We start from the raw sequence: 20,509 nt of genomic DNA, 5'->3' as shown, positions 1-20,509 counted from the left end.
TCACTATCATCAAGCCCTTTAGTCTTATAGGACCGTGACATTTTGATCAAACCACAAAACAGACAGTAAAGCTACATAAAAAGTTATTTTTGTCTTTGTTTTATGTATTTGTATGCCCTCATATCTCTCCTTAGAGCATAAAGTAATATTATAGCCAAGCTACTAAATATCAGAAAGGAGATATATTTATATCAAAATATGCACAAAACTTCCAGTGGTATGACTGCTATGGGTACCAATCTAATCGAGTTTGCCAAAAATTAATTTCGGGCCCAAAGCTCTTCCATGGCTCCTGGGCGCCCCGCCACTGCTTGCGACAACCAGAAGTTAAAAACGAAAACAGCTGCACTACCGTTAAGGGCACTGTGTAGCAACGTGGAGACGCTGCTCTGCAGATCGCCCTTAAGGTGACGCGTAGGTTGGCCGTGCCATCCCGGGAATCCGAGGAACTTCGTGACTCTCCGAACTCTCGCAGCAAGCGGAGCCATTGCAATCCCCAGCGACTCGCATTATTTTCAGCTAGTCAACAACAGCTGTAGAAACATCTCTAACGTGGCTGGCATATCCTCCACCAACCCAGCGCTCCACCTATCACTGGTATGTCCATGTGGTCCTCACCTGTCAGCTCTGTTTCAGCAAACGGATCGTTAGGTCTCCACGGTGCTTCTTTTCCACTTGTTTAAAAGAAGAACCTGGTCAAAGTAATTAGATTTCTGGTTTACCTCAGCCAATCACCATCACCAGTAAATATCTGAACAAGCATCTCCAAAACCTGTTATATCCCTACAGCATATCTAAATGCTGATCTTGGTTACACACACTCCAGCAGCATAATTTCACTCAGGATTTACTACTTGGTCAGGATTACTTGGACTAAAAACACAGATAAGAGCTATGTGCTCCTTATCACTCACACCTCTACATAAAGAGGGTATCATCATCCTTGACTCCTAGAGTTATCTACTGACATTTTGGTATCTTTTGACAATCCTTCCTTTTCTGATGTGGTTTAGAAATGTAACTGAACAATATAAATTAATCTCAGATACGTTCTTCTGCAAATTTTTATATGACAATGATTTAAAACCTTGAGCCGCAGCTTGTGATGCTGTAAATCAGCACAGCTTCACATGTTGGGATGTAGCTATGTAACTTGGCAGAGCTAAGGAGAATTCAAATCCTTTGTTTTTAAGCACTGCAGAAGAGAAAAATCACAATATTGCAGTAAGACTAAGTACAGCAGCTCCTTCTTCTGCGACTAAATAAATTGAAGAACGCAGCTGAGAGTTACATTACTAATCTGGCAGACAGTCACTACTGCATTACAGTTACTTAAATATTTGTCTGGGTCAAATATATTTAATACTTTTTGGTATATGTTTCATTTACCTGAAAGTCATCTTATTCTTGTTTGTCTAGCATATAACAGGAATAGATCTCTAAAGATAACCTACTTCCACCATCTTTGATGTCCTCAGGGCAGTGTAATGTTTTATTAGTCATTATTCACATATCTTATTTAAATCACACAGTTCTGGAAATGGTAATGTCTCCAAATGTAGAGGGAGGATCTGAAGGTGAAGGTGTGCAAGACTGAACGAAGACAAAGCTCAGTGAAGCGCAGATTGGATTGAATTTTTTTACTGTATTTCTCTCTTTACCCTTTTTACCTGAGTTTTATGCAAGCACCACTCCTTGGAGCCAGATCCTGACCAGCAATAAAACTACTTTACACACACCAGTGATGCAAAGCTGTAAAGCTGGCTTAATGGGCCAGCTGGGGTCAGGGAGTCCCCCAGCGGTGCCACGCTGGTGTATCTGGTATGCCACATCCTCTCCCAAAACAAGCCTTAGAGCACGACCGCTGGGGCCCACCTCATCCTCAGCTGCAATAACACCTTTCCTTCCCAGGTGCACTGTAAATCAGCATAACTTAAAGCAGCCTTCCAGCTGCTGCATGCTACACACGGGCTGGAAGAGCCCCCTGCCCATCGGGAAGCTCGGCAACTGGTGCAGAGGGGCACGAAACTGCTCTTCTCTGAGCACAGGCCACATGGACCTAACACCGAGGGCTGGTACAGGCACGATAGGAGAGTTATGCCTCACGGTCCCAAAGTGACCCCAGATTTCTAGTGCCAATCAGGAGCTGATGTGTATCATCCCAGAAACGAAGGGAAACCTGTTCCTTTTGAAAAGGGCAACTTGCACCTCTAGCCCTGAACTACACACATGGAAAGGCAATGGCATACAGCGGTCCAGGCGTTTTGCTCTGAATCTCATCGTTCCATATCATTTCCACTTTTATTTTTCCTGTTAGTGTTCCTTGCTCGGGTCCCTGCAGCAGCGCAAGTGCAGATCCAGCAAACAGTCATTTCACCCCATGCTTTCCCACGACGGACTCGCACGAGGGCTGAACAGAACCACCTGCTGACTCAGTAAATTACAATCTTGCTCCAAAACACCAACCCCAGCCCCCACACTTTCCGCACGCTATCCCATTTAGAAGCTAACTCATCCTCTTGCCGTAAGAAACTAATTTAAGCATCACAGGTTTTAAGTTTAACTGGCTTATGCCAACAACTAAAGCTGCACAATCAGATTCTCCTGTTGACAAATTTGATGCAGGGCTGAAAATCAAATATGCTTATTTTTACCCTTAAACAAAACCATATACCATCTCTGGTGGTAAACCACAGTTGTTTTTTAATATCCAAATACCAATTGCTTGCATCCAGTGCCTTGGACCAAAATCCTGTCACCAGCCACCAGTGCAGGAATGGCTGAGCCTACTGAATTGATTTCTGCCTGCCTTGATACCTCCAGACAGTTCAAGACAAATTTGAAGACACTACTACTAACCTATACTAAGGCACAAACCTATCTCACTCCTTATGCAAGTAATAATGAAGATTATATAAACATCTTTCCCCAAGTCTGCACTGTGGAGTTTCGGCTTCTCTTTTACAATTTCAATACAGTTATTTTCCTTCTTACCTGCATTCCTGTGCTCCCTGGGGTTAAAGATTTAGGGGGTACCAAAAAGTACCAAAAGATGCAAATAGAATATATTACTAAAAAAAAAAACAAAACCCAAAACTGAACCCTCAGTCTATAATCCATTTTTAGGAAAGAATTTGTGCTAAAATGAGGTAAGTGATAACTTTCCAGATCTCCTGTTATCCAGAGTACTATTTTCGGGAGAGTGTGACTGCATTTGCGCTTGTCGCATAGCCCTGCTTCCAATCTCCTGGCAGACCCCCAGCACATTCCAGCGTTCAATGCACAGCGCCTGTTGGGATGCCGTCCCACTTATCTCTCAGACCCGTTGACTAAGACTTTCCCACATGAACTGACCCACCCTATACTAGCAAGAGGTCACTTAGTACAATCAGCCTTCAAATGAGAAAAACAATCAGGAGAAGCTTCTCTGATGCCAAAAACACGAAGAGAGTAAAAGACAACAGGCTCCAGTGTTTGTTTTATCAAAACTTTAAGACTGCAAGACAGATTTTGAACTGGTGCAAACCAGCACAGCGCCACTGAAGTCAATCAGTTTTTTTTTTTTCCAGGCTGAACATTTGGCCTCATTATTTAAAACCACAGTAAGAATACGCTACTCTAAAAGAAAGGTTAAAAATACAAAGTCAGCTATTAATCACATTAGAATTCATTCACCTTTGACTACCATGAAACAGTAAAGAATTATTCATAGCATTATGTGCAAAAAAAAAATCACACTATTTTAAGCCACAAAAATAAAGCAAATGTTAAATTAACTAGGATAGGGAAAAGAGCTAAATGCAAAGTGTCACCAGCTTAAGAAATAATTAAAATATTCTTTTATCATGTATGGAGTCTACGTAATTTTTGAATAAGGAATACCATCATCTTAAGGTGAACTGAAGCTTGGTAGTTTAAAGCCCATTTTTTTCAACTAAGCATCTCTGAGTCAGGCTGCCCAAAGGATGATTCAAATTTCAAGAGATGAGTATTCCATACTTTTCCAGAGCTCAAGCTTCCTTAAGTTGCTGAGCAAGAGGCATCCAAAATCAGTGTATGCTGGTCAACAGCCTTGCTTACATACCTTGGATAACCTAAGTGATGGGGTGGGAAATAAAATCACTAGATTTCCTGACTTCTTCACTAGTGCCTTGCACAGCAGAGAGTTTAATAAAGGGTGCTGTACTGACTGATTCTCCAACATCAAAACACCTACTTACTTCCATAAGGCAGATTTAGGCCCAAAGTACCTTTCCAAAGCACAGAAACCAGTAATTTGCTAGTGAGAGGCAAAAACTGCTTTCTCCGAGCACAGACAAGACCGATTAGCTTCATGCTGCATTTCACTGGAGCTATAAACGTATACGCTATTAGCATACTGGAGCCATGAGCTACCCACCAGTGCAGAGCTCTCCAGCTGCAGAGACTGGCTATAGATCACTCTTAAACACTTTAATTAAATATTTGTTTACTGAGAGAAAAGTCAGCGAAAGCCCTTGGGAAGAAAATCTCATAATTAGTTTAGCTACAGACAAAAGCCAACGCTTTCAAACTCAGATGCCCAAACTAAAACCTGTAGGTGTTAAAATAAACCTATCTACATTAAGTTAATTGAGATACTGTAGGCAGCACCCTTTCCCTTCTAAGCTAAAAAACAGAGGAACTACTCATTATAATTAGACTGAGTATTTGTGGTGTCTAGGCACTAAACAAAATTCATTTTGCAAGTGGAAAAAATAAGCATTCAGTCATATTCCACAAAGCTGTATTTTCTACTCTGCATTACTGACTGCAGTAACCATGAGTCAACTCCATTGTAAATAAGGCTCCAGACCTGCCCAGCCAGACGGCACCCTCTGCCATGGGAAACACGGTATACTGACAGCTTTCTCGCTCTTGCAAACACCCAGACCCCCTTTTATCAAGCAGTGCTAAGTATCAAAAAGCACATATTCCATAAAATTCTAGAATAAAACAAACAATAGAACTATAGCATTAATTCAGGATCAAATGGCAGTGACTTACTCTAATAAGAAATACGAGCAGATCCGAATTACTGCTTGACACTAGTTGGTTTTCCTCTGAAGGACCTGTGAAGTCTCCACAGGGCCTTGCAGGAGATGACCACCTGCTTGGGACAGCAGCGCTACTGGGGGCTGAATCACAGTCCCACCTCCCAGAGATGTCTGTTGGTCCGGATCGGGAGAAATTCCTGCCTGATCCCAGATTCAGCAGTTGGCATAGCCTTACAACACCAGCGCCAGGCCTGAGAAGAGCCTTCGTGTCACGCCAGAGCACCTCCCACCCAGCTCCCTGCCTCACCCCAGCCGGTCCCCAGCCACTAATACCTCAAAGAACATGCAAGGCTAGAAAACAAAACTCCACAAAACCCACGTGGGGGAAAAAACGGCCTCCCTGACCATTACAGGCATTCAAATGAAGACCTGAATCATGAGATTTTAGTGAAATCATTATCTTAATGGGAAACTGCAAGTGTTTTAAAAGTTTGGGGGCAGGGGGGATGGATGGACGGACTCAGGAACTAGAGGTCCATAGGGACTAAGGCCAGAAAGGATCACAACAACCATTCAACGACTTTCTATAGCTGTATTAAACATATGAAGCAGAAATACTTGATTCATTATGCTGACCACTTCAAATACATAACCCTGTGTGTCATTCAATCATGTGGGCAATGAAGCAGTATAGAAAAATTTGGGTCTTTTCACTTTCGGTCTACATACCTTCATCTCTGGTTACATCTTCTGACAGTTTCCAACAGCCAGACTAGATCTTTTTAACTGTGTATACAACTACATATCTTCACAGAGTGAATTTAATGTATAAACCCTCCTATAAATCCATTTACACTGAGGACTGGCAAGTGACCCTCCCTGGGTAAAGCCCATTTCTGAGATCATACTACTCTCTCACAACAGCATCACGTCATGACTAACAAAACTGGAGCCAGTGGTTATTCCAATAATAAAAATGAGCTATCTGATACCTCGGTCAAATCCTATTCCTTTTTTACTTTGCTAGCTCTTCTTTTTGCAAGTCTTCTCCAATAGCAGGTACAGAGAGGGTTTCTCCAACTGCTTGTGGAAGCATGTCTTGTTCCACATCCTGACAAGTATAGTGACTCCAAGCACTGTATTTTTCAAGAGTGAAAGAGAAATGGTTTCCCTTTTGTGAGCAGCTGTGGATATGCAAACAAGAGCAGGAGACTATATCCAGCAAAACCATTCCTGAATGTGTTTCATGGATGATGGGCCAATTGCTCAGCAGGTGTAACTTCAGGATCTGGCCATTTCATCCCAAGAGAGGAACAGCATATGTTCTGAGCCCCAGTAAACAGAAAGTCTACTCAATTTGGAACATTTACCTGTGAATAGATTCACAGCAGTATATTTTTAGATCTCTGAGCACAGTATTAATGCCACACCTCTCCTGTTCCAACGGCCTGACTGGTATGGCCAACTAGTCTATTCGTAGTATCTAACAGGTGTGTGTTAGCATCTGCTGGCAGAAGATTTTCATGATGTGTGGCTCTTTTGTTCAGTTCTTGCTGTCCCCTTGATGTGGTAAGGCTGCTGAATAAGTCAAACCAACATACTGTTTCTTTTTAAAGTTCTAACACTTAGCGCGTTCAAAAGACCGTGAAATAAAAATGACTGCACAACAGCATCATATATTTCTCTGGCACTGCTGGTGACAAGCCAAAGGGATTCTTGGTGCGCTAAAAAAATATGCAGCTTGAAAAAATATATATACTGGGCAATAAGTAAAAGGGCACACAAAATGTAAAAGTATTCTGAAATTTTCTTAGTTCAAGAGAAAAAGAGTCCTTACGGAAGAGAAGAGGCAGAGAAAAATGTTAATGGTGCTGAAAAAAAATAACTCAAGATACTCCTCAACCTTAATCTGTCCTTGGCCACAGGAAGACATATACAGTCCCTGAGCACAAAGATTATAGATGGGTGTATATCTTTTTCTAATCACTTACATTTTACTGCAAGTAGAAATAACACTTTCAGATGCAAACCCACCCTACTAACTTTCACAAACAGCTAGAAAATCTGTTTTGAACTCAACCATCAACTAACAAGACATATGAAAGTTTTTCCCATGCAAAGCTGTTTTTTTTTTTTTTAAATAGGGAACGGACAGTATTAATTGGGTCTGGAATTAACAATACATTAAAAAGAAATAAAGCTGAACAAATTAGAAGAGCAGCTGCCTGCTTAAATACATAGAATTGATTTAACAGCTTTAACAGAGTGATATAGGTAAGATGGGATCTACCAAGTATAACAAAAATTCCTTACGTGCAGTATCTCTTTTCATTAGAGGAAAGTAAAGCCTTGAAAGGTCCAGCTGTAACTGCTGCTACATTGTACTCATGTTCATTAGAAAAACAAATTCACAACAGATCATTTTAAGAGTAATAATAAAAATCTGACAAATTAATACCATATGTGGAAAAAAAAATAAGACTGGGGAAAGCAGTCTTCGGTACAGTCCCTTTGCAGAACGTTGATTACTCCTTGGTGCCATTTGACGGTACACACATTTCAACTCCAACACTTGATTCACCAGACGAGTGTTATTTCGTGATAACAATCAAACAATAGATGATTTCTAAGGTGTAAATACACTAGAAAAGCAAGAGGAGACAACTAGACTTTCACATTTAATATCTGTCAGCTAGTTTCCCTCTGGCTCAAATTTGGAAAGTTGGCATGAGCTTAGGCAGATATAAGGGTCCGACGTATTGGCAAACTCCCCAGCTACATCAGTTGGGAACGGGAGCAAGCCCGCAGTGCTAGTCTGTATTTCAGAAAAGCCCTATATGGTTCTAGACAGTTCACATCATGGAGCACTATCCTGCTCTCATCAAAAGTTTCCACCGCATGGTGTGTGTATCACACCACAGGAAATTACTGGCACCGCTCTACTTCACAACCCTCTCATGTAACTGAGAGTCAAAAAACAGCGAGATGCTGCCGGTGGCTCCCCCTTCAACGCAAGGCCGTCCAGTTCTCGCGGCCCAAACGCAGCAGCTTGCAAAGGTTTTCCCAGAATCGTGAAATGGCGAGCAGGAGGCCTGTGGTCAGAGATGCCAGCCTGGCCTGGATTTAGGAGCTGACTCATGGGTAAAAGGCAATGATAAATTGTCGTACCAGTTTTTAACTTGTGCCCAGATCAGATGACTAAGGAAGTTAGGTGCCTATAGAGATTAACTGTCTAAATACCTTTCACAGTCTGACCGTTAAAAATCTGAATAAATAGACCATTTCATTCACATTCCATAAAATATACCCATGTATTCCTCGCAAAAGAAATACAACACTTACTATGCAAGTAATCCAACCACAAATATTAAATCCTGTAACTGACCCATATTAAAAATAAATCCTTCATCAGGTGACATAATATAAATGAGCATTACAAGGCCCATCCAATAAATGGTGCTTAATGGATGAAATTAATGTTGAGGGAAAAACAAAACGCATTTTGTTTTATAAAATGGTTTGGTTGCCTACTTAAAAGGAGCCGTCTGAAAGTCACGCAGCAGCGTCCTGGTCTCCATACGAGTAGCATGAGCGCCTTGCCATCTCCCTGTTCCACTTCTGTGTGCAGGCAGAGTTCAGTAATGCACAGTAATTCCAAAAGCTGCAGGATTCGTGCCACAACAGAGATGAAACAGCACATGTAACGCTTTTTGCCACATAACTGCTGCAAGCTCCCATTTCATCCAAAAATGCTGCATCTTGCCTTACTGAATACCTTTTACTGCACTTAACCTGCACTACAGAAAAACACAAAAAGGACCACTAGTCTATAGCCTGGCCGCATTTTTAGAACCAAGTTTATGCTACAGTACAAAGTAGCAAAACACGCATGTTATAAAAATTCTATTTCCTACCCATTTTTTTTCTCGCCAATCTAGCATCACTGGTTGAGACACATTAGCCAGCCAGCTCGTCTGCACCCTCCCCAGAGCCACTGCTAAGTCATGGAGGCATCACAACAGCCATTTCTGTTTTACTGAGAAACAGCTTTAGAGAGAAAAAACAAACAGCAATGGATAACACAATACTCCAGAGAGAGCAGCTAGTCGCCACCACCCATCAGTCCGGGCTCTTTATCCCCATATCATTTTCATCCCCATCTCTCCCTCCAGCGGCTTCCTAGTACATGCAAGTCCTTCTTGCAGCTGAGATTTTCTGCAATGGCCTGAGGTGTCACAGTCTCCCACGGCATTTTCACATGGCCGATATTTCTTTGAATAAATTACTCAACACGACCTGCCTCTATAATCCCTGGTGCCTGGGAGCATTGTTCCCCAGGAGGTCTTTCAGGACCACACATTCAAAGGTCAGAAAGAATAACAGCATTTTTTCTAAACTAGCTACATAGCTCAATAAGCAGGTTTCACAGTATTTCTGCTCTGTCAATAAAGAATGAAGGCTGAACCGAATGCTACAAATCCTCACAACCACATTTATTCCCACTTACAAAAACCTTACTTTTGATACCGAGTATTTAGCATTTATACCGACAGACAACACTGAGTAAAATCTTGAAACACAAATCTCTTCTCATCCTCTGTAAATTAGAAAGCAGTTTGCTCACAACTAAAGATATTAAAACAACAAATTCAAATTTTCACTCCATTTTTCCCTGGTGCACTTCAAGATTAAAAGAACTAGCCTTAAAGGAGGACTATCTAAATAAAAGGTCGGACCCCAGCGCCGTGAGCAAGGGATTTCTCGGAGCCGCTGCAGTCTCACAGTATCTAGCAGAAGCCTGCCCTTTTTTTTTTTTTTTTTTTGTTAAGCCAGGCCTATTTCCATCAGCAAGAGCTATGCAGCAGAGAGAATGAAATCAAGCCCACGCACTACGCCTTTTACCCGCGCGTTCACTCGGGGCGCGCGGGAACCGCTCCGGGTTTAGGGAGCCGGCGGCCGGAGCAGCGCGGCGGCCGGAGCAGCGCAGCGGCCGCGGCCGGGCGCGGGCGGCGCTCCGCCCCGGCGCAAGCCCGCCGCCCCCCAGCACAAAGCACCGCAGCGGCAGCGGCCCGGCACCGCGCCGCCGCGCACCGACCCCCGCAAACGCCCCCCCCGCCCAGCGCAGCCTCCGCACCGCCTGGCAGCGAAACCCCGCGCCGCGCCGCACCGCGCCGCGCCGCACCGCACCGTGCCGCAGCAGCCCCCGCCTCCGCTCCGCTCCGCACCGCCGCGGCGGAAAGAAACAACCAAACCAAACAAAACAAAAAATTTGTTTAAAAAATTAAAAAATAAAATTAAAAATAGAAGGAGACGCGGAGACCCTGGCGGCTCTCCGCACCGCACCGCGGCGGGGCGTGCGGCTGCGCGGCGGCAGCGCGGCGGGGAGGGAGCAGGGGCGGCGGCCGGGGGGGAGGCCGGGCCGGGCCGGGCCGGGGCCGCCGCAGGGCGGGGCGGCGCCGGGGGCGAGGAGGAGGAGGAGGGGGGGGGAGGAAGGCCGCGGCCGGGCCGCTGCCCGGGGATGGGGGGTTGCGGCGGGGGCGGGGGGGGCCCGGTGTCGGTGTCGCTCGCCCTCCCTCCCTACCCACCTCTGCGCGGCCGGGCGGCGGCGGCGGCGGCGGCTGCTGCTCCCCCCCGGGCGGCGGCGGCGGCGGCACCCGCGCTGCGCTGCGCCCGGCCGCGGCGGCTGCGAGGGGCGAGGGGCGGGACGGCGGGCGGGGACGGCGGCGGAGGGGGCGCGGCGGAGCCGCCCCGGCTCGGCTTGGCCCGGCCCGGCCCGCCCGGCCCTGCGGAGGCAGCGAGCGGCCGCCGCGGCCGCGCCGGGACAGGCAGGTGCCGCCGGCGGCGCCGCCGCGACCCCCCGGCGCCGGGGCTGCTGCGGGGCCCCCGTGCCGCCTCCCCGCGCCGCCCCGCGGCCCCTCGCGCAAAATTATCCGTGAATTTTACCCGCCGGGCCGCCCGCTCCTTCCCCGGCGCCGGCTGCGCTGCGGGGTCCCCCCAGGCTGCGCGCTCCTCCTCCTCCGGCACCCTCTCCTATCGCAAGGACAATGTTGGCTCCCCCCCAGCATCCATTTCCGCTAGTGCTGCTCTCCCGCTGCTCTGTCATTCCCAGTGGAAATCCCATCCCCGGCTTGACTTCCTCCCCTGCAGAGTCATCCTCCCTTGCTTTGCTTCTGCCACCCCCCAAGGGAAGCAGCTCGCCCTCACCAGTGAACCGAACGCCCTGAAGCTCCATCCCCGCTGCCCTTCTGCCACATGGCCCCTCTTCCTCCCTCTCTGGGCAGCATTTTGCCAACATCTTCCCAGAGAAAATGGCTCCTATACGACATGCCTGGCCCCCTTCCCCATGATCAGCCTCCCCTCCCCACCCCATGCCCCTCTTCTCCAGCAAGTCCGGAGGTGCACACCTCTGCTCCACATTTCCTTTGCTAACCTTAGCCCCTCTGTCTGCTTGCATGTCCTCAGCCTCTTCCTGCCCGTTCTCATTCCCTCTCGCTCACAATACAGCTATGGCCTAGGGTTTTCCACCTTAAAAAAGCCACGCTTGGTTTAATCTGCCTCCCCAACCATCATTCTCTCCTTTCCCGCTCTTCAGCTCCATGTTCACTCCTAAACCCACTCTTTAATTGTTATCTGGAGTTCCTCTCCTCTGAGTCTATCTTAAACTTTCTCTTATCTGGCTCCTGCCCTCTGCACTCAACTACTTTGCCAAAGTTTCTCATATCCACTTCCTGGCCTAATCTCTGGAACATTGCTTCGTTTCCATCCTGTCCAAATTGTCAGCCTGGCTCCTTTGGATATTTGTTCTCCTCTGGCTTCCGAGCCTGCCTCCCCCAGAGTCTCTTCCTTACCCCTCCTCCAGTGCATCCCCTCATACTCTCAATTTCCAGCGGGAATCTTAAAGGGAAGCTTAGTTAGTGCTTCCCTCTACAACTTACTGTTGGGTGGACTCACCCTGATGCGTAAATTCAGTAACAGTCTCTCTGTGGACAACACGTGAATCTACCTTTACAAGCTTGTTATCTTCTGCCCAAATTAAAATCTTATTCTGTCCTTCCTACATCTTGTGGGTGGCAAACCATTAATTCACCATGTGGAAAAGAGAGCTCCTCAAGCTGTACCCACACAGGCCTCTTAAGTTGTCTGCTACCTCCTGTCTTGACCAGAGCAGGCAATAGCATCACACCACTCACTCAGGTTGCTGGTCTGGACACCACCATTCCCCTACTTCCTTTTTCTCCGGGCTAGGCCTAGAGTATTACCTTTTGCTATCCAGCCAGACGGCCTATGCTCTCCTCCAGATTGTCATCATCTCACTTTTCAGTTGCTGCCACAGCCTTTTCTGAAGCCTTGCCTACCTAAACTCACTCCAAATGCTGCTGCAAGGTTATTTTCCTCATCTGTTGTTTTGAACAAGCCAACGTTTTTCTGCGTCCCTCCGGTGGTCTTGCTTCTCTGTAGATCAGGTGTAAGTTGCTAATCTACACTTTCATCTCCCCCTGTACCTGTGTATCTGTTCAGCACCAGCTCCTACCTTTGACTTGTCCGGAGTATGAACCACTATCAGACAACGAACCTCATGCCTTCTCCCATTCCTCCATCCCTCAAACTTAGGAAAAGTTGCGCTCAAAAATCCTCTTTTAAATGCCCTTTTATCATGAAGCCTACAAGAGCCTTGACAAGAGTTGTGCTTGTACTTCCCTGTCTGTTGTCTGCATTGGTTCATACCTAATTCTTGGGGCATAGTAAAAATGAAAGAGCTACGGCGCAGGCCCGCTCCCCTCCCCTTTATCTTGCTCCTCCCTTGTACTGGTTCTGGTGGTAAAACCTAATTCAACAGCAACAAGAGAGTAGTTCTGGCTTAGTGAGCTGATCTGGCTTACGAGGGGACCAGAAGAAAGTCCGTATCTGCTCTGGGAGCAGGAGGAGAAGAGGGGAGCACGGCCTCCCCTTTTGATGACAGCAAATAGATCAGCTTACTTGTCCTGTCTAACGGCACCCTTAGATTATAAACTGTCTAATACAGGGAACATTTTTGTGTTCTTTATTTGTGTAGCATCTCCCACAATGAAAGTGCATGACTAAGGCTTCTAAAGAGATACTAGAAGGTACCTGCTTCTGTGTAATGCAAATGGAGGTAGAATGAGCTTGTTTTCTTTAACAACTAATAATCCAAGACCTTCGTAAACATTACAGTAACTAAGGACAAATCAATCACTCTAAAAAGTTATATCCACAGAGAAAAGAAAGAAAACTAAATGAAAACAGTCCTTCCACCCTTTGTGAACTCCAGATAGCAGTACTGAAATTAGCTGGAATATCTGCTGGATTAAGAGACTGCTCCAGATGAACAGGTTGACTAAATCTGGCCCAAATAACATGGAAAGTTCTACAGAGTTTCTAAACTGTGTGGACTATATGTTAAAATATTTTACCAAGCAGAATTTCCACTAGTCCAGCTGGAGTTTTGCTCTTGGAAAAAGCTAAATAATTTGGCTGTGAACGATGAAAACTGAAGTACCTAAGTATACATTGTCTATCAGATTTCAGGCTCTGAGGGATAAATCTCTGCAGATTTTTGATCCAGCATGAATATTGTTTTTACCTCAGCCATCAATAACAGGAATTCAGAGAACTTAATGATGTGTTTTGTCCACTAGCAGTGTTAGAGCAGGAGTTCACTCAAGACTAGCTTGTAGCTCTGTGCCTTTTGCCTTTCAGCAAAACAAGGCAAAATCTTTGAGCCATGGGGCATTTCTAGCACATGGATATCATATTATCAAGCTGACCACAGTTCAGTTAGGGCACCAGTTATCTATTTATGGCTAACTTTTATAAGATTAGATGGGATAAGTTTAATACAATGAAAATATATTTGTACATTTTATCTGGGTTGGTCATATAGCCTAACCAGGCTTTTTTTGTGAACCTCATTATTTGGATTTTGTTCAGTAATTTAGAAAGCAAAGGTCTTAGCCAGTAAGTCTTTAGTATGACTTGTGATGTAGAACAGCTCAAGCTTACTAAGTATGTATGACAAAGCTTTGCTATTCTGCTAACAAGATGTTTAAGTTTTAGTAGAGTTTTAGTAACTATTTCATGTTGCATTCCAGACACATGCACACATGCATGCACACGTGCATGCACACACACACACGCACACACATACACACACACACACCTGTTTGAGTGCTAGGATTTTAAGAAACATCAGAAAAAAATCATCCTTCACTCAACTATTAACGTCTTTCAAGTAAGTAGGCAGGAAGAAGATTGTAATATATGGGAGAGAGTGGGCAAGGGCATCCAGCATATTTTAAGATTCTGGCTTTCTAACCCACATTGCTCAAAGAAAGAGGGGTGGGCCATGGATTATCATGGAAATAACTGGGTAGGAATGAATGCCTGAGAGAGGCAGGGACCAGAATAGCAGGGGTATTGTGGGCTCTGATCAGTTATCCCAGTTACTGACAGTCTTTTTCTTCTTTTTAAAGAGCCCACATGTTGTAAAGAATGTGGCAGCTACATATGTTTTGCCACAGATTTTTAAAATTAGCATCTTCCGGTTTGGTAGAGAGGATGTTACTTTCATTAAAGAACGACCACAAATATTTGTTAATGTTTTCAGTGCAAACCTTCCCCTTGCAGGGTTCGAAAGCCAAAACCTGCAACTTTGTGACAATTAATGGGGGAATACTTACAAGTTAAAATACCAGCACTTCATAATGCCAACAAGTAAACCCGGTTAGACAAACAGGTTGTTCACACTGATGGCCACATTCCCATTCCTTTAATCAGACTGACAGGAGTGGGATGAATGGCCGTATTAGAAACCGTTGTTAAATGAAGTGGAAAGGGTCAGCAAAGCAATGGTAGGCTAAGTCACCCCTTTCTGCCCATTACTTTGTGGTTAGCTTTAGCTTGGAAGCTTGAGGGTTTTGCTCTCTCATACATTTTGTCCATGCAGCCATGGACTTCTTACAACTGAAGAAATATTTAATCACTGTTTTGCAAATCTACTAAGCTTTTGCTCTCAATAATATTGTCTGACCCTGATCCCACAGAAATATATCTATGTGCATATTAATACCATAGCTGAGAGGAAAACACTACATGGGCGTGTAAAGATAAACACATTCCAAAATCTCTGAAGGATCATTTTAAAATAAATTATAGTTTAAGTAACCTAATGCATTGTTCAGAGCAAGATGAAAAAGTTTAGTGCATAGTTTTAGTCTTTTCAGGGTCTAAGGCATTTCAGCTATATCTTTCTGTGAACTGATTACAAGAAGGTATTTCCAAACAGAAACAAAAGCAGCATATCTAGATTAGATATTAAAGAGGTCAAAAATGTTAAGGCAATACTAAAACTAGGAGAATTCTGCTTGAGAATGGTGGCAGTTTCCAGAAAGACAGAAGAAATGCACACACAAAAAAAGGATACTGCAGTAAAAAAGTTACTAGCTATACATTAATCTGAAAAAGAATTATGTTATCAGAAAAGTGTTGGCTGGGTTCCAGTTACACAGGTTCAACCGTATGACCGAGATGGGAGACAGGTTCCTCCCACAGACACTCCTTTCCCTCATCCATAATGCCCAGTTTTAAAAGCACTGAGGCTCAAAGGAACCAAGTCAGACTATTGCTCTGTCTGAGGAAAATCAGTGATGGGCAATAATCCGCCTAAAAGAAAATTTCTTAGTCGTCTTTGCTACATGCACAGCTTGTTTCAAAGTACAAAGGCTTCTCTATCACCGGCATTTCTTCATATAACTCTGTTTATTCCCATCATTTTAGGAATACCCAACTATTTTTCTGAAAAGTGCTACACTTATCTTTAATAATACTTTGCAGCAGTGCATTCCCTGTGCTCTTTTTATAACTATATTTATTTTTCCCACTAGTCATTGCAGAGAAATGAGTTAGATCCTCACTCCTTGCTTTAACCTTCCCTCTATAAGCAGCCCATGAAGCTGACAATTCCCTGAATCCTGCATCAGGAAATAAATGTTCTTCCACGGTATCTCCACGCACAGTACTGTGCAATAACCTAATCACAGGGTAAGAAAGGTGTGCATGACAGGGCAGGGTTTCTGTCCTAAGAAACAGTAGGAAGGTGGACACCTGTAGCACATCTACTCTCAGGTGGCATATCAGAGGTCCAGGAACACACTCTCGCTGAGAAACTCTTATTTCTCTCTATGAACCTAAATGCTCCACTGCCACCTCTGCTACCTCCTGCCCACCCCATCCCCACAGTATTTGCTTGGTTTAACCCAGAATTATGGGTTTGTTCAACCCCAAACCATCAACAAGCCTTCCAACAATAGGAAAGAACAGTTGTCGCAGCAAGTGATTTTGTTGTACAACCCAGGCCCTTCATCAGAGATTACAAAAGGGTCCTCCTTGGGGTGACTGTCTTCTGGAGCACCCGACACTTTGAGTTCCCCTCCCTCGCTGGGATGCAGAGCAGTTGGACCCTTTTATCGACTTTGGCTCTGCAATGTGGGCAAAATGGGCCAAAGGCAGGGCAGGTGCTCACTTGGGGAAGAATAGATGGGTGAGTTTTCCAAGAGAGCCTCCAAGATCTACCAACGAGGCGCCACTGAAACAGATGCCCACCCTTCCCTCCACTCCCTGGTTTGAAGTGCCCATTGCCCCCTTCTGCCAGGGGTGCTCCTGTGAGCCAGCCTAACCTTCCAAGGGCAGAAGGGAAACGCAGCCAAACACAGGGAGCAGGGTCTCTTGGTTTAGTGAGCTGAAACGTATCAGTGAAGTGTTACAGCCAGTGCTAAGGAAGGGGTGACACCACGTGGGCAGTTAGGTAAGTCCCTCGGGGCCACAGTCTGTGGGACATGCAAGCCTTCCCCACGTCCCCATGTCCACAGCCAAGATGCCTCAGACCAGGCTGGAATGGGTACCAGGTACTTTGGGGCAAAGAACAAAATAAGCCCAGGCTGCCGAATCACCTCCCACTCAAAACAGGGTAGCCTCTTTTATATTACTTTTTGAGAACATTTATTGGGCCATGCTGCACAAAACTATACTCAGGCTGGCTGGTATGTGCCAAAACTGTGCCAGGAAATGTGCTAGTGGTTAAACAGTATGGATGATCTTGGACCAATGCTCCAAGCCAGGCCCTGGGCCTGGTTAGTTTACTGATACGGACACTGCCAGCTCCTCCCTGGAGCAGAGAGTCTCCTGGCCATCTTCTCTACCCTTGGCTCCCACTGAGCATAGGGCTTACCTCTCCAGTGCCCAGCTCACCAGCCCCTGGAAAATGACCAAAGTGTGTGGTGTTACACAAGCCTTTGCCTTGGCCTTTGCCAGTCGCTGTCTCCTTCCCACGCCACCAGAGTCAGCAGCGGGAATGCTGAGGGTGTGAAGAAAAGATGGCCTTCCTTACCCTCGCGCCAGCGCCACATCACAGCACCACACCACGTCAGTGTGCAGGAGGAGTCCCGGCAGCAGTCCTTGTGCTGGGCCTGCAGCCTTGCTGGGGGGACAGGAAGCATTAGCCACACCTGGCAGAAGCACGTGGCCAGCACAACACAGCATCCCTTGCAGACCTTCCTGTTGTGCTCAAGTCACTAACGTTCGAAAATAAACCAAGTGTCTTGGGACCCACTTAGGTGTCCTGCAAGCCCCGCATGGAAGAAACCTTATCACAGAGAGCGTCTACAACTGCCACCAAAGGTATGCCTGAAGCTGGGCAGACAGACACAAACTAGGTTTACCCTGGCTACCTCATATACCAATAATAGCTCAGCTGCAGCAGCAGGGACCTGAGAGCAGCTGCTGAAAACCCTCCTGGGAAGTAGGCTAACGCTCACATCACTAGTCCACATGGAGCTGTGCACTGCCAGAGCTGCTCTGCTGCCAGTACCAAGCTGGCAAACTTACACCTTGTTGCAGGGTTGCACGTACAACTTGGATGCACACATTTGCCTGCAGAGATGTTCCCTGAAAAAGCCTGACATTTAATAAAGAACATCTACCATGGGACATTTCTGGGCAGGTATAAGTTTCTTGCCCCTTCAAGATATCCTTCGTGGTGCAGTGGTGATAGGATTAGTCCCATGCATTAAAGGAGGTAATGCAGCAAGGTTTCCTCTCATGTCAAATTAAAAATGGTGAGGTAAGCTGACCAAAAGCATTTATCTGTCCAAGGGAAATCTGCACAATTCTCTTCACAAAGCTTTCCTCTTCATTGCCAAATTTTATTCTCTATTCTCTTTCCTCTTTTCTTGTGCTTAACCATAATTTTACTCCTCTATTTTTTCTAGACACATTAGACAAATAGACATTGGCCCTTCTGTGTAATCTGAAGAAACAGAAAGAAATTTGTAATGTCTATTTAGATAGGATATACTGGATCAGCTAGGCCAGTAACTACATGGTGGTACAACATCTCTATTGTCAACCCCTAAATTTAGATTTTACTATTAAAAAAAGACAGGAGCAAGATGAAATACACACATGAAAGGCACAAAAGTGGTTTACGAAAACAACAACAAAGTAGCCTCCTTTACTAATGTAGCAGAAATACAGATCTGTAAGGCAGATACAGGAGAGGCCAAAAAACGAAACTTCAGTGAGCCCAATTTGTGAATTTTGTCAAGTGAATTACAAAAAGGAAAAAGAAAAAAAAAGTGAAATTCTTAGTTCCACTGCCAGGTTTTATTCCCCTTTTCTGATAAAATGCTTATTTGTTATGTGGAAACTGTAGCTGGGTAAAGATCAGGTGAGGATGTCAGCACACACCATCGAGAACAAAAACAGTTTAGAAATGGTAAATCAGAAGTTTTTAATACTTTCAACAGCAATCACTTTGGCTCTGATAATGCTCAGTTTTAATTGCTGAGGCTGTGAGCATGGGCTGTGTTTGCCTGTACAGGGATGTGTCTGACTTCAGTGAAACCTCACGCAGGTGTAGTTGTCTACTCTCACTGCTTTAGTGTGATTTGTTAGTAGCATACATATGGATTAAGTGATTCCTATAGAAGCATGTTAAGGAGAATTATTTACAAAAAGAAGCAGGCTGCTCTAATGCTCAAAGCTTCAGCTTGAAGTTGCTAGCTCCTGAGTACTGCACTTCCATGTCTGATCCTGCACACACACCACACCAGGGCTGTTACTCAGATGCAGTTTTGCAAGCTCAGGTCGCTAACACATAATTCTGTGGGAAGCTTTAAGAAGATTCCCCTTTCCTCAGTTAGCAGAGATCTTTCACTTGCTTCCATGAAAGACTGATTATTCTGAAAATTTCCTGGACTATGACATCTGCCTTCTTAAATATGAACTCTCAGCAATGAAGACTGATGAGTTTAAATGTAACTCAATCAGTCTCTGCCTGGCGGGAGGGGGCTGCTCCAGCTGCAAAGAATTTCTAGTGCTGTGATTCGGTCTGAGAAGAGATCTGGCAGAAAAGCCAAAGGCAGACAAGCACTACAGATTTTAAGGGCTTAAGCTATGGACTGCAGGATTTCTTCAAACTTTTCCACAGTAAGCCATCCTTGCATAAAATTTGACTTTCCTACTGCAGTCAAAAGTGCTTAAGTGTCTTAGAAGCCTAATTTTCAAAAGTGTCTTCAGCATTTGGTCTGTGTGCAAGCAAAGGGGATCCACATTCTTACCTCACTTTTGAAGTGGTGTTTGAAGTATTGTACATACAGTATTGGCTAATAAGGAAGGTGAATACATTGCTGACTGCAATTTATCAGCCCCCTGTGCTGATAGCCAGCCACCTTTCCACAAACCACCAGCAAGGTTTATCAGAACAACGGAAGCATGAAACTGCAGTTTGGAAAATTCTGATGTGGAAGGAAAATGTATGCTCATCTATTTATAAATGAAGTCTGAAGCTAGCTTCACTGATCATCCTATAAATAGTTACCTGCATGAAATCCAGAGTAATGAACCTGATATTTCATATGCTCTTGCTTATTCTAGAGCAGCGTTTTTCTGCAAAACATTGTTCTCCCTCCTATTGTTTTGGTAACTTTTTAAAGATTTTTTGAAATTTACTCCTATGCACTTAAATCCAAGGTGCAAACACCTTTCACCTGAGAAGAAAATCAAAAGTACTGTTTAGTCCTTTGCAGAAGAGAGATGAAGGAGAGTCTTCCTCCTCCAAGGCTCTATCTGGCAGCATTTTCTTGGAACCTGTTTCACTATTTCCTTGAGCAGTCCCATCTGCGGGAGACTGTACATATCAAACCGTCACAACCCCTGCCTGTAGTTTGAGGGAAGACTGCTGCCTCATTAACACACTAGCTAAAGTAGGAGGAAGTTTTAAAAGCCTACTAATATTCTGATATTAGCAGTTCATCCATGCTTGAAAGATCCACGCCATCTGTTAGAAATTTCATCACAAAGTAGAATTAGTGGATGGCTGTGTGGGATGTTGAACTGCAGAATTAAATCTTAATTGTGGGCTTGTTTCCACAGCTCTTACTCTCAACTCTTATCTTTATTATAGTTAGCCAGAGGTCACA

The 20,509-nt window shown here is 44.9% G+C and overlaps 1 protein-coding gene across 4 annotated transcripts in view; it reads right to left on the bottom strand.

The window, feature by feature from the left end:
- The window catches only part of SPTBN1 (spectrin beta, non-erythrocytic 1), a 147,237-nt gene extending 136,227 nt beyond the window's left edge, over window positions 1-11,010 (bottom strand). Inside the window, exon 1 of one of the 4 annotated variants that reach the window (XM_067293009.1) lies at window positions 10,959-11,010. The gene's annotated coding sequence lies outside the window, so the exon portion shown is untranslated. Of the gene's footprint in view, window positions 1-8,546; window positions 8,897-10,202; window positions 10,302-10,600; window positions 10,675-10,958 lie in introns of those variants that run through there. The other 3 variants (XM_067293008.1, XM_067293010.1, XM_013949766.2) reach the window with 3 other exon arrangements.
- Between the last annotated feature and the right edge of the window lie 9,499 nt (window positions 11,011-20,509).

This window comes from Apteryx mantelli, chromosome 3, assembly GCF_036417845.1.
Source record: "Apteryx mantelli isolate bAptMan1 chromosome 3, bAptMan1.hap1, whole genome shotgun sequence".
Lineage (NCBI taxonomy): Eukaryota > Metazoa > Chordata > Aves > Apterygiformes > Apterygidae > Apteryx > Apteryx mantelli.
The sequence above is the reverse complement of the archived record's forward strand: the minus strand, read 5'-3'. Positions and strand labels throughout refer to the sequence as shown.